Source organism: Protopterus annectens, chromosome 1.part1, assembly GCF_019279795.1.
Source record: "Protopterus annectens isolate FY-2018-M chromosome 1.part1, PAN1.0, whole genome shotgun sequence".
In the NCBI taxonomy this organism is placed as follows: domain Eukaryota; kingdom Metazoa; phylum Chordata; order Ceratodontiformes; family Protopteridae; genus Protopterus; species Protopterus annectens.
Genome location: NC_056726.1, coordinates 1,363,793,462 through 1,363,805,757, shown reverse-complemented (window position 1 = coordinate 1,363,805,757; position 12,296 = coordinate 1,363,793,462).

The following is a 12,296-nucleotide window of genomic DNA, read 5'->3' as shown; positions in this document are numbered from 1 at the left end:
GCACACTGGAGGATGTAAGTGTTACAGGTGTCAAGTGACGTACTGTCGGTAACACCTGACCACTGTGTAGGTGTTATGTCTCCACCGTCAAGTAACGGTAACATAGCGTACTGTTTGCACATGTCATGGTTGGATCGCGTGTGACACACTTGTGAGCCGTCCCTGGCAAACATCCATCTACACAGGTGCATCACCATTTTATGTACACACATCCATCCATACCTGCTGTACATCCTACCGTACTGTCAGTATGTCACCATATACAAGTGTCAATTATGGGGCTGCATTGCAGCTGCATGTTGTAGTTAGGCACAGATGAGTTACTTACATCAGCTACTGTACATGCATGGTAGCTGCATGCACACTACAGATTGTACATGTGTGTTGGTCCTACATGCCTGTCATGTAGCCATGTTTGTATGTATTGCAATTGGTGGACATGTGTGTTGACATACATAACACATGGACTGTTGTATGATATGATGGGTGTCATGGGTAACTAGTACAGAGGGAATGTGTCCTCGGTCAACATTGCTACCTCATGTACTGTTAGCATTCAACAGCCATGGACCCACTTTCCATTTGTGTGCATATGATTGCTGTAGCCACTTGTCTGCACAGAGGACAGCAAAAGCTATGCTATGTACATATGTGGTGTGTGTTTGGTCCATGCACATATCCACTGCAATTACATGTATGACATAGCCAAACATGTGTGTTCATTGGTGTACAGCGACAGTCATCTGTCACAGCTGTGTAAGACCCAGGGCCCCTGGTATGTGTAGAGTCGACCTGGTTATGTACAGTGGTATCATTGTAATGCATAACACATGATGGAACCCTGTCAGTACATGTGTAGTCTGCACAGTTGCTGTAGACCTATGTACAGTCCACTGGTCATGAGTCACATGGTGTTGTGTTAATGTATGGCTGTGTATTGCTGGTCCAATGACATGGTGATGTGTGACGGCTACATTGTAGATTGTGGTGTGTACCTCTGTGATCTACACCCAAGACAACTGTGATAGCTCCTGAGTGTGTACTGGTCAATACATGTGAGTGGCCTTCATGTACTTGGGGACAGTAATACCATACTGTGCCCTTCTGTGTTTAGAATCTGTGTGCATGCAAGACGGCCCTTTGCAACTGCTAAGTGTGTGAGCATGCCCAGTATGTCGTTGTGTAGCTGGACACACAGTACATTCCAAACTGCGCCCTTCCGTGATTAGAATCCGTGTGCATGCAAGACGGCCCTTTGAAACTGCTAAGTGTGTGAGCATGCCCAGTATGCCGTTGTGCAGCTGGACACACAGTACATTCCAAACTGCGCACTTCCGTGATTAGAATCCGTGTGCATGCAAGACGGCCCTTTGAAACTGCTAAGTGTGTGAGCATGCCCAGTACGCCATTGTGTAGATGAACACACAGTACATTCCAAACAGACGTGTGATACTAAGCGTGTGGGCATGGCCATTGACATCCTGTATAATGATGGTGGTCATCCAGGCAACAGATGTCCATTTCCAATGTCACGATGGATGCCTACATTGAACACACTGGTTGCTGTCTTGAAGGGTGTACTGTCTGTGGCGCGTCCCATATCTATGTAGTGTTGTTGTAGTGCTCCGTAGATATTTGGTTGCCCCGATCACACCACTGCCGTGTGTTTGTCTATGTCTACCTTGGGACAGTAATACATTTTCAGACTGCTCACTCTCTATACATTCCCAATCGGCATCCTTGCCTTTGCAGATGATGTCACCCACCTAGAAGTATGCCTCTGGGAGTGCTGTGCTCAGTAATCTCAGTAGCGCATTCTGTAAATGCGTAATGCTGTAGTGTGATAAGGTAGTTAGGTGTATGTTCGACTCCCAGCCCTGTCAAGTGTGTGTGTGTGTGTGTGTGTGTGTGTGTGTGTGTGTGTGTGTGTGTGTGTGTGTGTGTGTGTATGTGTTTCCAGCTGCCTGGGGACACAGTAATGCTTTTAGATGCCTCACACCACATACATTCCCTATCGGCATCTTTGCCTTTGCAGATGATGTCACCCACCTAGAAGTATGCTTCTGGGAGTGCTGTGTTCAGTAATCTTGGTAGCGCTTTCTGTAAATGCATTATGCTGTAGTGTGTTAGGGTAGTTAGGTGTATGTTCGACTCCCAGCCCTGCCAAGTGTGTGTGTGTGTGTGTGTGTGTGTGTGTGTGTGTGTGTGTGTGTGTGAGTGTTTGCGCGCATGCTCCCATCCACCTGGGGACGCAGTCTTGCTTTTAGACGCCGCACACCACAGCAGTTTGCTACCGATGTCTTTGCCTTTGCGGTTGATGACACGCACCTAGATGACTGCCTCTGGGACTGCTGTGCTTAGTAATCTCGGTAGCGCATTCTGTAAATGGGTCATGCTGTAGTGTGTTAGGGTAGTTAGGTGTATGTTCGACTCCCAGCCCTGCCAAGTGTGTGTGTGTGTTTGCGCGCATGCTCCCGTCTGCCTGGGGACACAGTCTTGCTTTTAGACGCCGCACACCACAGCAGTTTGCTACCGATGTCTTTGCCTTTGCGGATGATGACACGCACTTAGATGACTGCCTCTGGGACTGCTGTGCTTAGTAATCTCAGTAGCGCATTCTGTAAATGCGTCATGCTGTAGTGTGTTAGGGTAGTTAGGTGTATGTTCGACTCCCAGCCCTGCCAAGTGTGTGTGTGTGTGTGTGTGTGTGTGTGTGTGTGTGTGTGTGTGTGAGAGTGTGTTTGCGCGCATGTTCCCGTCCATCTGGGGATGCAGTTTTGCTTTTAGACGCCGCACACCACAGCAGTTTGCTACCGATGTCTTTGCCTTTGCGGATGATGACACGCACCTAGATGACTGCCTCTGGGACTGCTGTGCTTAGTAATCTCAGTAGCGCGTTCTGTAAATGCATCATGCTGTAGTGTGTTAGGGTAGTTAGGTGTATGTTCGACTCCCAGCCCTGCCAAGTGTGTGTGTGTGTGTGTGTGTGTGTGTGTGTGTGTGTGTGTGTGTGTGTGTGTGTGTTTGCGTGCATGCTCCCATCTGCCTGGGGATGCAGTCTTGCTTTTAGATGCCGCACACCACAGCAGTTTCCTACTGACGTCTTTGCCTTTGCGGATGATGACACGCACCTAGATGACTGCCTCTGGGACTGCTGTGCTTAGTAATCTCAGTAGCGCATTCTGTAACTGCGTCATGCTGTAGTGTGTTAGGGTAGTTAGGTGTATGCTCGACTCCCAGCCCTGCCAAGTGTGTGTGTGTGTGTTTGCAGCTGCCTAGGGACAAAGTAATGCTTTTAGATGCCTCACACCACATACATTCCCTATCGGCGTCTTTGCCTTTGCGGATGATGTCACCCACCTAGAAGTATGCCTCTGGGAGTGCTGTGTTCAGTAATCTCGGTAGCGCATTCTGTAAATGCGTCATGCTGTAGTGTGTTAGGGTAGTTAGGTGTATGTTCGACTCCCAGCCCTGCCAAGTGTGTGTGTGTGTGTGTGTGTGTGTGTGTGTGTGTGTGTGTGTGTGTGTCTGTGTGTGCGTGTGTGTGTGTTTCCAGCTGCATGACAACAGTACATTGCTTTTACAGTATTCACTCTCCATAACATCCGTGCAGCGTCTTTGCCTTTGATGCTGCTGTCTGCAGGCTAGACATGTGCCTGTGTGAATCATGTGATCCACTGATCACGGTAGCGCATTTTGTAACTGCGTGATGCTGTCGTGTGGTACAGTGCTTACATTTATGTTCTGCTCCCAACCCTGCCACGTGTGTGTGTGTGTGTGTGTGTGTGTGTGTGTGTGTGTGTGTGTATGTATCTATCTACATAGATATATATATATATATATATATATATATATATATATATATATATATATATGTATGTATATGGCTATATATATATATATATATATATATATATATATATATATATATATATATATAATGTATATTGTATATAGATATGTATATTGGGATTATCACTCTTGACTCTGCTGCATTGTCTGTACGTGAGCACCATGGATGTATGTACATCTGCTATGGCTCTGTGATAGTGCACATACTGTGTGCTGTAGTGATCGTGGGTTATACATGTGTAGAGACCGGTTATTGTGTTGCTGGGTATTACACGGGCATTGGAAACAATGTTAGTGCAGCACCTTTGACTGGTCGTATGCAGATCTCGGCAACAGTCAGCAGTGGTTATTACATTGGAGTGTGAGTATGGCTCATATCCATCTGTAGTAACTGTCAATTCTATGCACCTCAGGTTAACGTTACAGATGCACATTTATCCACAGGTTGTGGTACAGATCCAGGGACTGTATGTGTAGACATTGACAGGTGCAGGACTGAGTTGTGTTGGATGCATGGAGGGGTGTCCATGGCCAGTAATGGGGATCTCTACAGCCTGGCAGGTACGGTCTGTGACTGTCCCACAACCTCCTGTATATGGCTGACACATGCTGTACCTGTGTATATGCAGACACACACACTTACCACAAACAGCTACGGCTATCACATACACACACCCATTGCACCACCATTGGGCCATGCAATTACTGTTGTCCCTCACACACACACACCCCTACGTGTACATTGGATGGCTCTATGACAGCTCTGGACATGTTAACACCACACCCTGTGCATATGATGTCACCTGTGCCACCACCAGTGATGTGTAACATTGATGCAGGATCTGACTAACCTGGTGCTGCTGCCCACGGTGGCTTTATTCCACTGTATTGATGTTAGCATGCTGTTAACACACAGTGTGTTACTTCCAGGTGTACTTCAGCAGGCATGATGCATTGCAGCTTTGACCATCACTGTAGCGTAGTTTACAGCACTGTTACTTCTGATGATGTAGTCTCCATCCATGTGCCATTTCACTGATGTGTGTAGTATTGGCAGCATGTGTGTCTGTGTGTGCAGTACGTGTGTGATGTGTGTAGTACACATGTATACATGCTTACAAACGCATACACGACATTACACGGGTTTCACCATTCGTACACTAGCTTACTTGTTTTTCCACACGCGCACACAGGCTAACACACGCGCACACATACTTACTCGGGCTTACTGGCGCTCATGGGCGCAGACACACTGTGGGCAGGTTTGTAGGCCACATCGGTGGTATCCATGGCATACGCCGTCAGTCTCCTGACGTTCCCTAGGATAGCTCATGACACGTCTCTTCCACTGAGTACTGACAGCACACATGTGACACTGCTCCGGTGAGGTTACAGTGTTTTGTACATACACACTCATGTTGTCACCTATCTTCTACTCTAATAGTCCCCTTAACCTACACTACATGGTAGAGGCTTGGCCCATATGGCATGACATGTTGTGATTCACTATCCTCAGCCTCACTTGCCTCACACTGCCTACAAATGCTTCGTTACATCTCTGACAGAGTGCTTCCACACATAAGTAACAGTACGTAGTAGCCATGTTGTCTCCAGCTTGCCATTCATCTGCATGGCATACTAACATCTAACTAAACCTACATTTTGTATGTAGATTATCCATATGTCTTGTTTTGAAGCGCAGCGCGTTCTCGTGGCACTGCGCTACGCTTCCACACCAGGGATCAGGGGAGGACAACTACTGGTTCATTGATATCCAATGGACAAAGCTGCCACTGGCCTTGGACTTGGACATTGGCATGCTTCATCGACTGCATTCATACTGTATTTGCAGCTGTCATTGCTCCATTTAGCAACATGAAAAACGTTAGTCGCATAACATCCGGGTACATTTCTGCACATAACTCTGCTCTTGCACGGACAGCTTACTGTTTCATGTATTGCGTAATTACGTAGGGTTACCACCTGTCCCATTTTGCGAGGGACAGTCCCTCTTTGGGCAGTTGTGTCCTGCAAAAAATGTGAAAAAATGGCAAATGTCCTCAGATTTTAAGACAAAATTATTTTCTATATTTTATGTCATAGTTGCATAAAACAGTTATTCTGTATCTGAAACACCTAAATGTTATAAGAAACAGAATAAGCAACTAAAATGCTACAAGAATAGACTTTTATTCAGGCAAAAAACTGAAGTTCTGTCCTTTGTACTGGCCGTGGGTATGTTTTGCCCTGCAAAATCTGATGTTTGTAGCACAAATGTCCCACTTTGGGCATTTGGAAAGGTGGCAACCCTATCATTACATCATTTGCATAACTTACACATACAAATGGGGTATGTTGCAAATCCCAACATTGTCCGTGCAATGTTCGTGTTACAGGTGGTCTTGCATGCCCCTGCAGGTGTTTGCTGAATAGCCTGGCAGTCATCTTTCCTTGCTGTACTCTCACTCAATCCATACATGCCGGAGGCTTCATGTATCATGGCCTAGGCTTTGCTGTGTGCTATGTCTATTTGTGGTGTATGCATGGCTGTGGGTATGTCCCACTGTCATCACTGGTAAAGGTGACACCCTATAGGTACTTCCTGTAGACTGCTGTGTCATTTGACATGTCAGCACATATCTGCGGATGAACATCCTACTGCAGCGCTTTTCATATCTTCTGAGTTATCTTGCAGTCGATAATGCTGTTTCCTCAGACATGTATCTGTTTCAGATCATGCCTATCAACATCCTAGTGCAAAACACCTGTACAAAGCCTAACATGATGGGGGGACAGATAGGGGCAGATTCTACATATTGCTCTTACAAACGTAGATAGTTGACAGTATTATAGGTTTTGCATTAGTATGACCTTTCTGAGGGATTTGGGGTCTTAAACACATATATTTATCATTATTTAATGACGTCAGTTCTCAGGTATTTGGCAGACAGGTACAGATTGTGAGAGGAACACACCACACATATGAGGCATACATCTGCACATTCGTACAGCTGCGAGGTATGTTTCTGATACTGGACATCAATTTCCTTACGCCAATACACACAATACATGGTGCCATCACAGGCCAGTTACCATTACATTCCTATTGGAGGACACACCCACCCACTGGATTATATTCCTCACACAGGTCAACAGGTGCTTATCCACACTAATTATTCCATCATGTACCTTATGTGTACGCCGGTATTTGCGCTTTCCGTCAGTGGCAGAGCTCACGTACGAGTATGGGGGACTGGGCACTGTATCGGTGACACTGCATGACACCCGGAGGGACACATGTCTTTTGAGTCTATTAACCTTGCACATTGACTTTCAGAGGCCATACATTGTAATTCACATTTGTGGACAAACATGCTTATGACTTGTACATGTTTTGTCATTTGTCCTGACGTCGTTCTTCTCAACTGTCCACCTAGTATCACTAGTTCTGTACATTTCATTAGGACGGGTTACCTTCATACCTCTCACCTGTACACATTATGGGTATACGACCTGGGGTTTGACCTATGATTCTGTTACATTTGTCATGATAATGTGCCTTTCTGGTAGATTGCTGGCAAGCCATGACGGACTGTGCGGTTAGGTAATCATGACTGACATTTCTATTTCATGATTACTAACTCTCATAACATTCGTATTCCTGACTACGCAATTATTCTATCAATGGTCTGACTTTGTCTGAGGTATATTTAATATAGTCCCTGTTTGTCTGTCATGTACTATGCCTTAGTCCAGCTGTCTTATTCTGACATTCTGGCAGGTATGGTTACCATCTTGGTCGTACGCGTGTCCATCCATGATAATTGCCTACATGACACTGATATAGGTCCCTACGTCTTCCCCCAATGGTTTACACATTATCCAGTAGATGGGTTGCACCTTTTTGGAGAATGTAGGCATGTTCTATACCCACATAGGTATATTGATCACTCCCATGGGGCGTACCTAATAGATCTGTGCCAACCAACACCTTGGCCCAATTCTGCATACCCATGATTCCCATACCTGACACACCTCCACAGTACCCATTAAACATGTTTAATGTGAGCGATAATAAAGTGTGAGGACACTTCTGAGCACTCCCCACTCTGCGGATATCAGCTCGTACGTCACACATTCAATCAACCCATGTGTTATTACCCTTGCACCTGCTACTGTTGCATGTACACCTATATCGTAGTTGCAGGTGTGACTTCTTTTGCATCAATGACAGTTGGCACTTCGTACAGGATCAATTTTTGGGGTCCTGCAAAGGACACCTATATTCATGTTTAATGTGTAGAACTTGCAGGCCCTGTCACACTGGTACTTTCCGGGCAATGGTTCGGAAACCATTGGTGTATTCTCCTTTCATGCATGTCTGTCTGTCTATCCATATTAGCTATACCATGACCTATTTATATACATGTGTTATATGTACAGGGACATATGTTTGTTGTGTATATATCTATTCATGTATCATGTGTGTATAGATTTATATATGTACATATATACATATGTCTGTACATTCCTCATCTCATAATTTGCTTTGGATTATGTCTGTGGATATATGTGTATATATATCTCCATATCATACCTTTCAACTGTACAGATTTCCGCTGCATGTACAGCTGTTTGCCTCTTATCTTTGGTCCGTTTTTCATAACCTTGTGTCTATCTGGCAAGTTAGTGGCATATCATTAAAGACTGACGTTGGTAAATAATGACAAACATTTCAGGTTACGACTTCATACCCTTCAGAGAATCCATGCTAGTGACACACCTGTTATTCTATCCACTTTCTATGTTTGTTAGGGCAATATCTGAGGATTGTCCCTATTTGTACCAGTTGTTGTCATGGCTTTGTCTGGTTTCGTACTTTACGGGTTTAACAGGTATGAGCCATGTACATAGAACGTGGGGAAAACACCATTCATTTTCTATTCTGTGAGTGGATTACACACGCGCAGGTGCACTTGCATATCCTTATTGTGGGTTCCATGTGTTTCATAGATAATTGTGCTTCCGTGAACTTTCATAATTCTGACCGTAACAGTTACATATCTGTATTCCAGTTTACGGACTACTGCGAAACACACGTTCACCTTTACATATTTAAATGTGTGTACTGCACGAACGCTTTCATTACACTTTCAGGTTATATGTGCAGTGGTCGTAGGTCAACCGGGACTTCATTCACGTTGGCCGGGTACCGGAACCACTATTCTATTGGTGTTCTCCCTCATTGATATGCATACCAATAGTACTTAGCTACATCAACATATGTCTCACAGCTTCACCTATGACAAAAAGGCGGTACTACATATTACACATTCCCTATTGCCTACTGCTGTGGACTCCGGCTGCATTGTTAATCACTCTGAGGATATGCAGAACACCAAGGCATATAGTCCAGCCACATACAGGTCTTTGATTGTCAGGGTGTTCATGTAATGTTCATGTAATGATCTGGGTTTAGGCTTGTCCACCTGGTGAACGGAACTTCCCTGGCCGAGGTCAAATGTCAGACGAAGCATATGGACAGGGATTATCTCCCTATTTTGAAGTTTTACCTGTGTTTATAAACATAGGTGTTTGGGCACCTGTTAGCAGCTTATTCTGTTGGCATTACATATTATGGGTGGGGTTGTTATAGTCCATACTCCACGATGAGGGGTGTTCCCATTCACATTTGACTATTACCTGTATACAGTCATATGGGGATTATTATTTTAGGACATGAAGTGACTACAGGTATGCAGTTGTACATTACACAAGTGTGAAGGGCTGTTCCTGTAAATATGTACAGAACATACCTCTCAACCTCTTAGAGCACCGAACCTGTGTAAAACCTACATGATGGGGGGACAATTAGGGACACATTTTAACGATTGCTCTTACAAGCCTAGAACGTTGATAGAATGCTAGGTTTTGCATTAGCATGACTGTTGTGCAGGTTGTAGAGTCTTATACTCAGGATATTTCTCATTATTTAGTGACGTCAATCCTCAGCTATTTACCACACTGGTGCAGATTGTCGGAGGCACACACCAACACTATGGGGCGAACCTGTGGTCATTCTTAGGGTTGCCAGGTCTTAGGGTTGCCACCTTTTCGACTTCCTAAAGTGGGACATGTTCTGTAGAGATGTCAGATTTTCCAGGACAAAACATACCTACAGCCATGCATAGTACTGAACTTTAACTTTTTTTGTACATATAATAGCTTATTCTAGTAACATTTGAATTGCTTATGCGACTTCACATAACATATTGAGGATTCATATATAAAATAACCATTTTATGCGACTATTAAAGTAAATTAGGAAATAAACTCTCAGGACATTTGCTATGTGTTGATTTTTTTCACAGGACACAACTGCCTACAGAGGGATTATTACTCGCAAATTGGGACAGGTGGTGACCCCTAGTCATTCTGCGAATATCTGGACAGTTGAGTGGTATGGCACAGACCTCTGTAATACGCTGTTGTGTTCTGGCACAGCAGTAGCTCAGCATTAAAGACTGCAGTCAGAACGTGCTGACAGACAGTTGGGTTTCAGACTTCATACTCCAGACGTTAATGCCAATGTGCAAACTGTTATTCTATCAAATTCTATGTTTTTAAGAGATATGTTTACAGATTTACAGGTCCCTGATTATGGGCCTTTGTCTCACTTATATTCACGGCTCTGTCCAGATATCATGCTCACACAGGTTGACAGGTATGGTCAGTCACGACTGCACACAGTCAGTGTCCCTCACACTTGATTACGGTTGACCTGTTTACGTAGTGTCTTCCTCGCCTTCATGCCGTTTTCCACTTTGCAAATGTGTGCATTATATTCTCGCTCCTATTTGTGTCTGGACATGTGCATCATGGGAAGGTATTTTATCCTGGGTGGTAGGTTATGCATGCCCACTTAGGGCTGGACAGTGTCATGGACCTCCACTGCACATTCTGACTTGTGTCCAGATATCTACTGGATTGGACATCATGTCGTCATACCCATTCTACTATTTACACAAGTTGGTCATCCCATGAGGGATATCCCAAAAATTGGTCAAGACAAAAACAAGTTAGATAACGAAGATTTTTGTGGCTGCACGAAAACATGCAGGGGGTTTTACCTGCAGGGGATACATGGTTTGCAATCCTGACACTGCCTAGGGTGACAATACCTACTACATATGCATAGGGGTCACTGTGTGTAGCTGTTTCTGCAACAAACCAGTGCACCAAGTACGGCTGGATTTGTTGGACGTTCTGGTATGGTGGCAGGTTGTGTGTTGTGGAGGGTATGCTGGGTAGGCTATTATGCATCCAGGTGTGTTGCGTTTGTTATGGCCAGTTCCATCAGGACCCATCTGTGGGTATGTGACGGTGCCGTATCTATACATTTGTCTCGCATATTTCCATATTCATATGTTTGTGAGATTGTGTTCTACACTATGGCCTGTCTGCTTGCCTTGCAGCTGTTTCTACGTGAGGTTGTGTTTCTTTCCACTTCACCCGCTGCCCCCTCATACACCTCCGGTTCACCTTTTCTGCATATGACACAAGTATCGCCTTTGAGGAATTTACCATTAAACACACACCCCTCACACGCGAATTACTCACACCCCATAGAGCACTACTTTGGTTGTTGGCCCATGACACGGCCAGAATTACACACTGACTACCCTACATGTGTCAGGTACCTTTATGGTTGTGTGGACTACCCTGCCATGTTTGCTTTCCATAGGCTATACCTCACGCACATAGGTACACGCCCTTACTTCACTTTCATTACTTGGTTGGTGTATCCGGGTACTACCCGTTCGACTGTGTCACATACACATTCGGATTATACAGCTGACTTCCGGATTTTGCCAGCCTGTTCTACTCATTGGTAGGATGGCACCTTTTCCTATGTCCAAGCTATTCCTTACACATGTCCGACCGTTGTGGACATTACCTCCCCACAGTCAACGGTTGTGTTTCCACCTTTTCAATTGGCCACAGTGTGACATAGGGTTATCACCTGTCCCACTTTGCGAGGGACAGTCCCTCTTTGGGCAGTTGTGTCCTGACATGTAATTGTCAACATGGCAAATGTCCTGAGATTTTAGGACAAACATATTTCTTATATTTTATGTGATAGTTGCATTACACAGTTAATTCTGTATCTGAAATACCTGACTGTTATGAGAAACAGAATACGCAACTAAAATGCTACAGGAATACGCTTTACTGTAGGCAAAACAGTTATGTTCAGTCCTTTGTACTGGCCTTGGGTATGTGTCGGCCTGTACAGTCTGATGTCTGTACCAAACATGTCCCACTTTGGCCATTTGTAAGGGTGGCAACCCTACTGTGACAGTTGCGGTGAACACAGCATATTTTACAGGCCGACATATACCCAAGGTCAGTTCGGCCGATAGAACTTACAATTCTTGCCTATA